General features: G+C 31.3%; 1 non-coding gene across 1 annotated transcript; it reads left to right on the top strand.

Moving 5' to 3' along the window:
- The first annotated feature begins 11,065 nt into the window (after positions 1–11,065).
- LOC126032985 (U6 spliceosomal RNA) lies at positions 11,066–11,172 on the top strand. The gene has a single exon (XR_007504142.1). It is a non-coding gene; the product is annotated as a U6 spliceosomal RNA (small nuclear RNA).
- Positions 11,173–11,375: the final 203 nt, after the last annotated feature.

Genomic DNA, 11,375 nt, shown 5'->3' with positions numbered 1-11,375 from the left:
AGATCAGGCTACCCAGAAAGGAAAAGTGGCAATTATTTTGCTTTCTTATTCTGAATTTTTAAAATTTACAAAACTAATATTCTATTCCCAAATGTCATTTTCAGGTTATTAGAATGACAGAGGCAATGTATTAATTTTATGTGCTATATGTTGGGCCAATACATTGATGTGGATATTATTATCAGTCAAATTTAAAATGCTTTAATATTGGTCATTTTAAGCTGATTTGTTTTAAGGGACCTGAGACTAGTGATAAGGCCATGAGAATATTGATACTACATTTCTCAAATCGCTCTTATCTCTCTAAATATGAAATAATATATTCAAAATTTTAATTGAACTTATTCTCCTGTATTTAAATAATTCAAAACTAAAGTCAATTTGTTATAGTATTTTCTAAAAGGTTTCATCATAAGATTGTGACATATAAAATGAGAATGAGCTTGTCTGAGAAATATTCAACTGGAATTGTTTTTAAAATTTTAGTCAAAGTAATAAATCATAAAAGCCTGAGAATAAATATTTAACATCTTATTCAGCACATCTTTTTGATCGTATATATCAAGGCTCAAAATGTAAATATATCAAAATATCATATTAAATCATAATAAAATTATCTTTAACTGAGTATTTTAGTTATTAATAAAATTCAATGATAAAAATACTAAATTAAACTTGATGTTACTGCAGCTGAACTGGGTTTTTGATGTCCTACATGAAGTTTTATTCTTATGTGATTTATTCAGGCATTGAGAAGTGAACACATATTGGGCTATCATAAAGAATAACTATAGGGCTATATTCAACTGGTGTCATACATTTAGAAAGTAGTCTTTAAAATAAAAGTATATAATTTCTTATGGAAGATAACTACTGTTCATAATTATTCTAAAATCACCAATAGTAGACTAAGAAATTTAAACTGAAACTGCTGTTAAAAATATAAAATGGTCTTCTGGATTTTGAACTTAAAGACAAATTTGGATCAATCTAGAAAGTCAGAGAGGAAAGCTTCTTGGTTATCAGTGGATAGCCCCTTGATCTTGGTATTTAGGAAATTAACAAGCCTAAGTGACAATGAGAAGTCTTTGGTGCTCCTGAGACAGCTTATTTCCTTGGAATAGTTTCTTCACTGTTTCCTTAATATCAGAAAAACTTACTGTTAGATTTATTAGCATCTCCATTGCTTTATAGGACATTAAATAGAAGGGCCTTCCTCATGTCCAATTTGCATTAGATTATATTGTGAGCACACTTCAGGGCAATGTGCCTAACAAGGACATAGGAGTCTCTTAAAGGACCAGTTGGTGACAGGTGACCTGGAAGCAAATTTAAAACAGTAGTTTATTCTTGATTTCTGTGCATAAAAATACATGATTATCTCATAAATGATTTAAAACATTTCAAAAGAGTATTATACCTGGGGATAAAAAACAGAAAGATGGGAAGTTGTACTTTAAAATAGTTAAAACTCAATTTCAATCATAAACAATAAAATAATAAAGACAAAATAATTTACCAAACATGTAAGGGCCAGAGCGATAGCCCAGCATGTAGGACATTTGCCTTCAATGCAGCAGGCCAGAACTAAATCCCCAGCATCAAATATGTTCCCCAGAATCTGCCAGGAAAGAACATAGAGCCAGGAGTGACCCCTCAGCACCACCAGGTATGGCCCCCCAAACAACAAAACACTCAAAATGCAAATACAAAATTAAAAAAAATACAAAAACAAAAAAATTTGACAAAAATATAAAAATTAACAAAAATGTTAAAAACATAAAATAATATGAAAATCTAATAGAAATTAAAAATTGTTTTTATATAGATGTTAGCAAAAATTATATTAGAACTTAATTCTTAGCTCATGTATCTGGAAACATGAGTGTTGATGAAGTGTCCTAACATCATAAAGAATTATAAAAAAATGTGAAAAATAAAGCTACATAATAAAGATGAAACTTGTTCATTTCATTCAGAAGATCATTGCAAAGCCAATATAAGGTGCTCTAGTATCTGAAGCCCAAATGTGAGCTCTTTTTGCAAATATCTGATCCTCTGGCTCTGAAAGAAACCTGTCAATATGCCACTATTAAGATTTAATTCTCAGCTTTTTTTTTTAAAGGCAGCTTTAAAAGGATACCAGAGCAGTTTTTGCATTGTTAAAGGAACATTGGTATTAAAAGATTAAGGTAGTGTTGGAAAATGGAAATTAAATGACTGTCATTGAAATTTTGATATTGTATGGTTTTTATTTAGTCTAAGTGTAATATTTTTAGATACATTTTTCTATCTTCTTTCATTGAGCATTCTATATCTAAGACTGTTATAGTTATGTATGAGGATAGAATATTAGTCAATATGACTTTGGAATTCAATAGTTTAGCAGTCTATGTTTTAAAAGAACTAAGGATTCTCAACAAATTTAACCTTTATGAAGGTTAAATGGGGGACAAAGTGATAATTTAGAGGGGAGGGCACTTATATGTGTCAGACACACTTATATGTGTCTCATATATATAACATTTCATATGGCCCCCAAATCCTCAATAGGAGTAGTTCCTGTGTGCAGTAAGTAGTTTGTGCTGAGCTCCACTGGCTGCAACCCCCCCAAAATTATAGACAAACAAAAGAAAGTATTATGGTAAAATAAAACAAACAAAAATCTCTAGAGACATAAACACTTTCCTAAAACAAATAAAGGGTAAATGCAATAGAGTATATTACATGAAAGAGTTTGTGATATAGAATTCTATTTAGAAATAAAATAATGATCTAGTGATCTTTACTGTATTATTTATGATACAGAAAACTATTCCTTGAAGAAGTCCACAAGTAACAGCCTGATTTTAAGCATTTTAAGATTTTAAAAGTTATAATCGTTGATGGTAGTAAAATTCAGAATGGAAGTTATTCTTTGAGTGACAGTAATAAAAACTTAAAGAGAACTTGAGGGCCATAATGCATTTTAAGTTAATTTAGTTAAATATTTGTATTTGTACATAAATAACTAAAATTTCATTGATATTGATTAGAGATGATCTATGTTATACTTCAATTAAATATAACTCTAGAATTATTAAGCTGTGCAGTTTGAAAAACAGCCAAGTTCAGAATAAGACATGGTCATAAAAAATGTTTATATAAAAGACAGAAAATATTCAAAAAATAATACTACATAAATACTCAATATTACTTAATGCTACTGGCAGAATATATTACATATTCAACCTAGTGTTCTCTTTTTAGCTTATTTTCTAGGTAACAAATCAGTAAACTTCTGAATTTGAAAATCATATGCCACAATTAAGTCTATAATTAACAGTGTTTTTTTCTACCTCTATGTTATTTCATCATTATTTCCTTCAGAAATTTGATATATATTTACAGACATATTTACATACATATATATATATATCCTGCTGATTTAATGGGCTTGAATTATTTTACTTGCTCTATAAATTTTTCATTTTAGATGTCAGTCTTTATCAAGGGCACCATCTAATGCTCAATTAAAACTCTTAGAAATAAAAATGTTTGCAAAGTTATCTCAAGTATTCTAATATGCAAACAAATTCCTTCACCTATCCATCAAGCACCTTGAAAATTCTCCTAATACTGACACCTTCATAATAGAATCTTTTTTCCTTAATTCACTTTCAAAGTTTTCTTGATTTTTAAATATTTTTTTAGCTAAAGAACTTTGATTTGCAAAGTCATTGTTAGTTGAGTTTTATAACATTAATATAATATATAATATTTCAAAACCAATTCCACTAAAAGTGTCAACTCTCATCACAAAAGTTCTCATATTCTTTCATCCTTAAAAATAATATATATTAAACAAATAATTAAGTAAATTCAATAATAGTCCATATACTCTAAAATGAAAATTTTTTTTTTGTTTTTGGTTTTTGGGTCACACCCAGCAGCATTCAAGGATTACTCTTGGTTCTATGCTCAGAAATCTCTCCTGACAGGCTCGGGGGACCATGTAGGGTGCTAGGATTCGAACCACTCTCCTTCTGCATGCAAGGCCTTACCTCCATGCTATCTCTCTGGCCCCTAAAATGAAATAACTTTAAGAACTACTATTTTAACATTATCTAAATCTTGGATGAACCAATAATTGAATATATAAACCAATAAATAATATTAGATCTGTTATTTTGTAAATTTATTAGAAGAACTTTATTTGAAAATTAATTTTACATTTTCTAAATATTGTATGTAACTATTTATTTATTTATTTATTTTATTGTTTTTGGTTTTTGGGCCACACCCGGTGACCCTCAGGGGTTACTCCTGGCTATGTGCTCAGAAGTCGCTCCTGGCTTGAGGGACCATATGGGACGCAGGGGGATAGAACCGAGGTCCGTCCTAGGCTAGCGCTGGCAAGGCAGATACCTTACCTCTAGTTCCACTGCGCTGGCCCCTGTATGCAACTAGTTAAAGATAACAACTTCGGGCCCGGAGAGATAGCACAGCGGCGTTTGCCTTGCAAGCAGCCGATCCAGGACCAAAGGTGGTTGGTTCGAATCCCAGTGTCCCATATGGTCCCCCGTGCCTGCCAGGAGCTATTTCTGAGCAGACAGCCAGGAGTAACCCCTGAGCAATGCCGGGTGTGGCCCAAAAATAAATAAATAAATAAATAAATAAATAAATAAATAAATAAATAAATAAATAAATAAATAAAGATAACAACTTCACTTCATATAAATGAGAGGCCTTTCTACCTACTAAAATTATATTATTATTCAAAATGCATAATTATTGAGCATCACAAGATGAGATATACTTCACCTTTTTAAGTTACTTATAAATATTTTTCATTATTCAGGGGGCAAGAATTTGTAAGGACCCCAGGGTTATCTTATTAATTTTTAATCACCTAGGCCAGATAATTTAATATTATATCCTAAGCAAATGGAATGTGACAGGCTAGAATTACTGGATTCCACTAGATTCACTCGAGTAGTAAATGAGAACCTCTATGGCTATGTCCCTTGGTCTTGGGACTTTATGCTTGTGCTAATGACCCCTATAATGTCTATTAGCTCCCATTTTTAAATTTAAAATCACACATATTTGTTTTTTGTGGCAATTTTGACATTAAAATATAATATTGCTTTGGCTACGATTCCATCCTGATAGTCTACAATTTACTTTCAGTCACTTCTTTTGTTTTTATTTTTTAAAGGATACATAACTCAGTTTGGAACTGTCTATAGTATCTACAAAACCCTTGCATTGGCAATTATTGTGCTAGATAACACTTTTTAGCAACATATGAATAAAATCCAAAAATCATTTTTATTTATTTTGTAACTGGAGAGTTTCCTAAATTAGTAAGTGGTTTAACTCCTCTTCTCTTATAAATGGCAACTTTAAATAGAATTCCTGGTATATGCTAAAATTTATCTACATTAGAACTATTTCTTCAAAAATCTAACTGAAAATATGTTTAGAGCTTGTATTAACACCAAGATGAGTAATACAAAGAAAACAATTACATGTTTTCCACAAGTAGTCTGTATGCTCTATTTATTCTTAAAAGAAATGAACTTTGTGGGGCCAAAGAGATAACTTGGTGGTAAGACGTTTGGCTTGCAAGCAGGACAGAGGTTTGAGTCCCGGCATCCCATATGGTCTCCAGAGCCAGTCAAGGATAATTTCTGAGCGTAGAGCCAGGAGTAACCCCTGAGTACACTGGGTGTGACCCAAAAAAAACAAAACAAAACAAAGAAATGAACTTCATTATGTGCCCCCAACCTTTTGATGAACATCATCAATCATTTATGATACAGATACTGCATAATTATATAACATGAGATATTAAATATTAGGTCCATCAATCCATAAAAAACTGAAGAAGTGACTTATAGAAGGAAGCTGGTAGAATTAGGGTAATCTTGAAAGACAATGATATGTTTACTTATATTATGTTGAAATTTAAGATTATATAAAATTGATACACAAAATAATTTTACATGTACATGAATTTATAAAATCTATAGTAAAAGTGCTAGAATGCACATATAAGAAAATTAGGAAGCTGGTAGAATTAGGGTAATCTTGAAAGACAATGATATGTTTACTTATATTATGTTGAAATTTAAGATTATATAAAATTGATACACAAAATAATTTTACATGTACATGAATTTATAAAATCTATAGTAAAAGTGCTAGAATGCACATATAAGAAAATTAATATCGGGAGCCAGAGAGCACAAGAATTAAAGTGCTTGCCTTCCACGTTGCCAAATTTAGTTCTATCCCTGTCACATGATTCCCAGTTATTTTTGAGAACACAGCCAAGAATAAGCTATAATCATAGCCAGGTGTGACTTATCCCCTTCTTCGACAAAATACTATATGCACTTTGACATAATAAAAAGCAAAATAAGTATTTTGTGATAATTTTTTCAGGTTAGCTTCTATGGAATTGATTTGTTTCTGTCACTTTTGACATTCAGAAATAATTATTCACAATTAGCAAAAGAAAACTTAACTATATTAGAAATTATTTGTTCACAAAATGAATTAAAACAGAAATCAGACTATGGTATATTAATATTTTCTATTTTTATCCCATCTTTGTCTTTCTGTCTTAAGCTAAATGATATCAAATTGATACTAAAACATTCTAAGTCCCTCTATTTTAAACTAGTTAATTTATTAGTTCAGTAAACACACCATTTTATTATATTTCAATGAAAAATGGAATTTTTATTTGTTGATGTTTTAACAAATAATTAGGAAAATACATGTAACAAATCACTGTAGTACTATATGACTTAGTGTTCATCTGGAAAGGAATTTGAAATAGAATATCTCAATTTTTAGATAATGTAGTTGGCTGAGACTGAATCTATGGGGAAAAGATCTTCACATGAATACAAACTGGTTTATTCATCAAACAGAAGTTCTGGATGAGAGCAATAAATAAATCTATTCAACCTTCATCTTTAGAGGATACCTGCAGTGCACTGGGAAATGACTGCAATAATTGTATCTAGGCTTTCTTGCTTCAACTAGCACTGAGAATATTAGTCCCTGAGGAACTTCTGCCATTATTAACTGTCATGAGAAAATTTCTACCATTTCTCAGAGATAAAGATTAATATATATGTATATATTAATATGTTTATATGACTTACTTAAAATTCCAATTGGCATAGAGTTGAGGAATGATGAGTGAAGTTTGGAATTATATTGTGAAATAATTTTGTGGGGAGGCAATTGAATCAGGCAATGTACACAATTTTATTAACATTGGCCCTTCACCTTTTTTTAAAAAAAAACTACAGTCAATGCTGTGTAGGAATAATACGTCACAAAGTGCAATGTCAGTAAATTTTATCATTACCATTCACAGTACCCTTTAGTTGAAGAGAGGTGGTTATTAAAATTAAAACTTTAAAATTAGTATACCTTTACCTTACAGTGGGGATCTATTATACAAATACATTAGAAAATAGGGTTTAACATTTATTTTTATTTGGAGATTAAAATTAGATAGTTTAATTTGGCTTTGTAGAATTTCAATAATGTAAAACAATCACATTTCTGATAAAATGCATAATATTTTTGGGTGACAGTTTTTATTTCAGCTGTTATGTAGATATAGTTTGAACCAAAGTCTTTATGTGCAATTTGTTAATTTTACCTGGAAAGCTAAACTTTTCCCACAATTGCCAAATGCAAGGAAAAATTTTTATCTTTAGCTTACTTTAAAAATAAAGTTCCTTGTAAATAATGCACTAGATAAAATGTGATTGAAATATCATGAAATGGTTATAAAATGTTTAGTTTCACTTATGAGAATAAAATATAGATGGAGATAACATATATGGCATGCAGACTAAACTGCAACCAGTAATAGTTTACTCACTGTGTATGTTTTTAAGTATGAATGATGGAAATTTGGAACTTTTTGGAAATCAATTTACCTACATTATTTCTTATTTTTTAGGCTGAGGTTTTAATTTTTTCTAATAATATATTTATTTAAGCACTATGGTTACCAATATATTTGCTTTTTTTGTTTGTTTGTTTGTTTTGTTTTGTTTTTGGGCCACACCCGGTAACGCTCAGGGGTTGCTCCTGGCTATGCACTCAGAAGTCAGAAGTCGCTCCTGGCTTGGGGGACCATATGGGACTCCGGGGGATCAAACCGAGGTCCATCCTAGGCTAGCGCTGGCAAGGCAGACACCTTACCTCTAGCGCCACTTTGCCGGCCCCACAAATATATTTGTAATTGTTTTTTGGGGGAGGAGGGAGATGGGTGCATTGGTGGTGGAAGGTTGCAGTGGTGAAGGAGGGTGTACTACATTAATTGTATTTATGATTTAACCTGTTCTTTCAAGGTCTAGATCTCCAACTTGCAAAAGGTAGGAAAAAGTATTGTAATGACCAAGTTTAGCACTTTGAACTAGATTACTTTTGTTTCAATTTGATCCGTTATCACTAATTCTATAGCCATAGCCACATTAGATAATTACCCTGGATTTCACTACACATATGTAAAACAAAAATATAAATTTTATTAATATATATAATGCCTATTGACTATTAGATATGTATGGTCCAGAGAAATATGAATTGTTTAAGTGCATGTTTTACAGATATGACAAACAAATTCAGTTCTCTACTCACTGTATCAGGGTTGAGGGTTATATTGTGACTACAAAGTTTACTTTCATTGAGCAAAGTTGTGAAAACCAAGAGTTAAAAGTCTGGTAAGCACTGGTATAATAGCAAAGGGAAGGGAATCATACATTCCAAACATTAAGGGAAATTGCACTTCCAAATATGTCCAACTTTACAAAACAGAAATAATTTAAATAATATTCATATTAAAACAAAGGGAGCTAGAAATTAACAAAATAAAGTTTATTTTGACCAAGATGATCATGGAAAAAAACATTAGAAATCATAGAGAAATATTATATTCAATAATTTTTAGAATTAGAATTAAAACTCTTTTATATGTTGAGAATTACAAAATTATTTCTAATTAAGTTAAAAATAAAGTGTGAATGATAGTATGTTTTCTTTATTAAATACATAATAAAATGAATTATTCAAAATAATGACCTTTATTATGAATTAACAATAACTATTGCAGAATCCCTTACATATTTTTATGTTTATTAATGACCTTAAATAGAAATATAGAAGAATAAAAACTGATTTTTTAAAAAATATTTTGTTAAATATATCTGTTTCTTTCAGTTTTCTGGTTTATATTATATACATTTTACTTAATACCTTAAGTTACTTTTTGGTATTTGATAAAAAAAGTAGATTTTTTTTTTTAAACTTAGAAACCCATGAGCTAAGAAAATCTTAGTTGCATTGGAAGACAAGGACAGAAAATCTAGTAAGTTATCAAGTTACCAAAATTCTTGGATCTTTTTTTTTTTTTTTTTTTGGTTATTGGGCCACACCCGGTGGTGCTCAGGGGTGACTCCTGGCTCTCTGCTCAGAAATAGCTCCTGGCAGGCACGGGGGACCATATGGGACACTGGGATTCGAACCAACCACCTTTGGTCCTGGATCAGCCGCTTGCAAGGCAAAGGCCACTGTGCTATCTCTCCGGGCCGCCCCAAAAAAGGGAAGTAATCAAAATTCTTGGATCTTATAGAAAACCTCAATAAAGTCAATGTGTGGGCAATAAATTTAACAATCACTGGGTAATAAATTTAATCAACTCAATGAAGTATTGATAGAGAATAAAATATCCCATATTAATAAAATTTAAGAAACTAAGGAATACATTAGCATATATCAGAATACACAATGAAGAGACACATATTAGAAAGCTTGAAGACAAATACAATTTATCAATACTAATGATGTGCCAAATGAAAAAACAAATATAAAAATTAAAGTCACTGAAGATAGTTAATGGATAATAGCAAGAAAAATAGAATTAATGGAATAAGACTTTTCTTTAGTTGTTCAGTTATTTATTGTTTTCTTTAAAATACATACATACATGTTTTATAATTTCCTATGATCAGCTTATGTTGTGTTTATTATTGCTGACAAAACATTTTATTATATGCTATATATTTTTAACATAATTTTTATTTTGATCATAGTGGCTTACATATTGTTGACAATAATATTTTAGGTACATATTTACATAAAATCAGGGGGGATTCCCATCACCGGTTTGTCTTCCCTACTCCTCCGTTTTTGTCCTACCTTCCATATCCTCTTCCCTCACCCCCAGGGCTGCTAGAATATGTGGTCCCCTCTGTACCTATCCTATTACTTCGTAGTCTTACACCTGTTTGGTCCCTGATGCCTCCTTTATTTCCCCCTCTAATTGGGGGGCAGGACTAGCTAGTTCAAGTTATGTGGTTTTGTTTGAAGAGGAGAAAAATAATAAACTGGGGTAAAAGTCTAATATGCCGGGAATAAGCAGAATTCTTTTAGAGGCTCTCGCCATCGGTTTGAGAGACGAAGGAGAAAAAGAAGGTGAAACAGTCCACCCCTACGAAATGAAGTGTCAAATATCTATTAAGAGTTCCAACAATAACGCTAAGCACCCCAGAAACAGAACAAAACAAACAAACAAACAAGCAAAAAATGTCGTGGTCTTGAGAAAGGCATCATGGCAGAGCCCATGAAGAGGGAAAAGAAGGGGCCTGAGAGATCACATGGAGGCAAGGCGTCTGCCTTTCATGTAGGAGGTCATTGGCTCGAATCTCTGCGCCCCACATGGTCCCTCATGCCCGCCAGGGGCACTCTCTGAGCCCGGAGCCAGGCCTAATCCCTGAGCACTGCCAGGTGCCACCCAGATATCTGAAAAGAAGAAAAAAAAAAAAGAAAAAGAAAAAAAAAAGGAGAAAAAAAGATAAGTGGGGGGCAATAACTTCAATATATGCTATATTTTATTAATATTAAAATTAAAAAAATTATATAAATATGTATAAGTTAGATGTATATGTATATTATGTAAATGTATATCATTTAGAGTGTTTGCACATGACTTATATGGGTTTAATTTTTTAGCACTATATATGGTTCCCTCAGAAAACCAATAGCACTGCTCACTTCGGCAGCACATATACTAAAATTGGAACGATACAGAGAAGATTAGCATGGCCCCTGCGCAAGGATGACACGCAGGTTCGTGAAGCATTTCATATTTTCTTTTTTAAAAAAAGCAATCTCTGAGTGCAGAGCCAGGAATAAGCTCTGAGAACAGCTTATTGTGACCACAAAATAAAAAATGAACACAGGAATATAATAAAATATATTATTTTTAATTTCATATTTAATTTTTCAGGTTTAAAGATCTATGAGAACAATATGGATAAAATACATGGATAGGTATATATTTTCTCTATAGAACT

Source organism: Suncus etruscus, chromosome 16 (genome assembly GCF_024139225.1).
Source record: "Suncus etruscus isolate mSunEtr1 chromosome 16, mSunEtr1.pri.cur, whole genome shotgun sequence".
NCBI lineage: Eukaryota > Metazoa > Chordata > Mammalia > Eulipotyphla > Soricidae > Suncus > Suncus etruscus.
The sequence above is the reverse complement of the archived record's forward strand: the minus strand, read 5'-3'. Positions and strand labels throughout refer to the sequence as shown.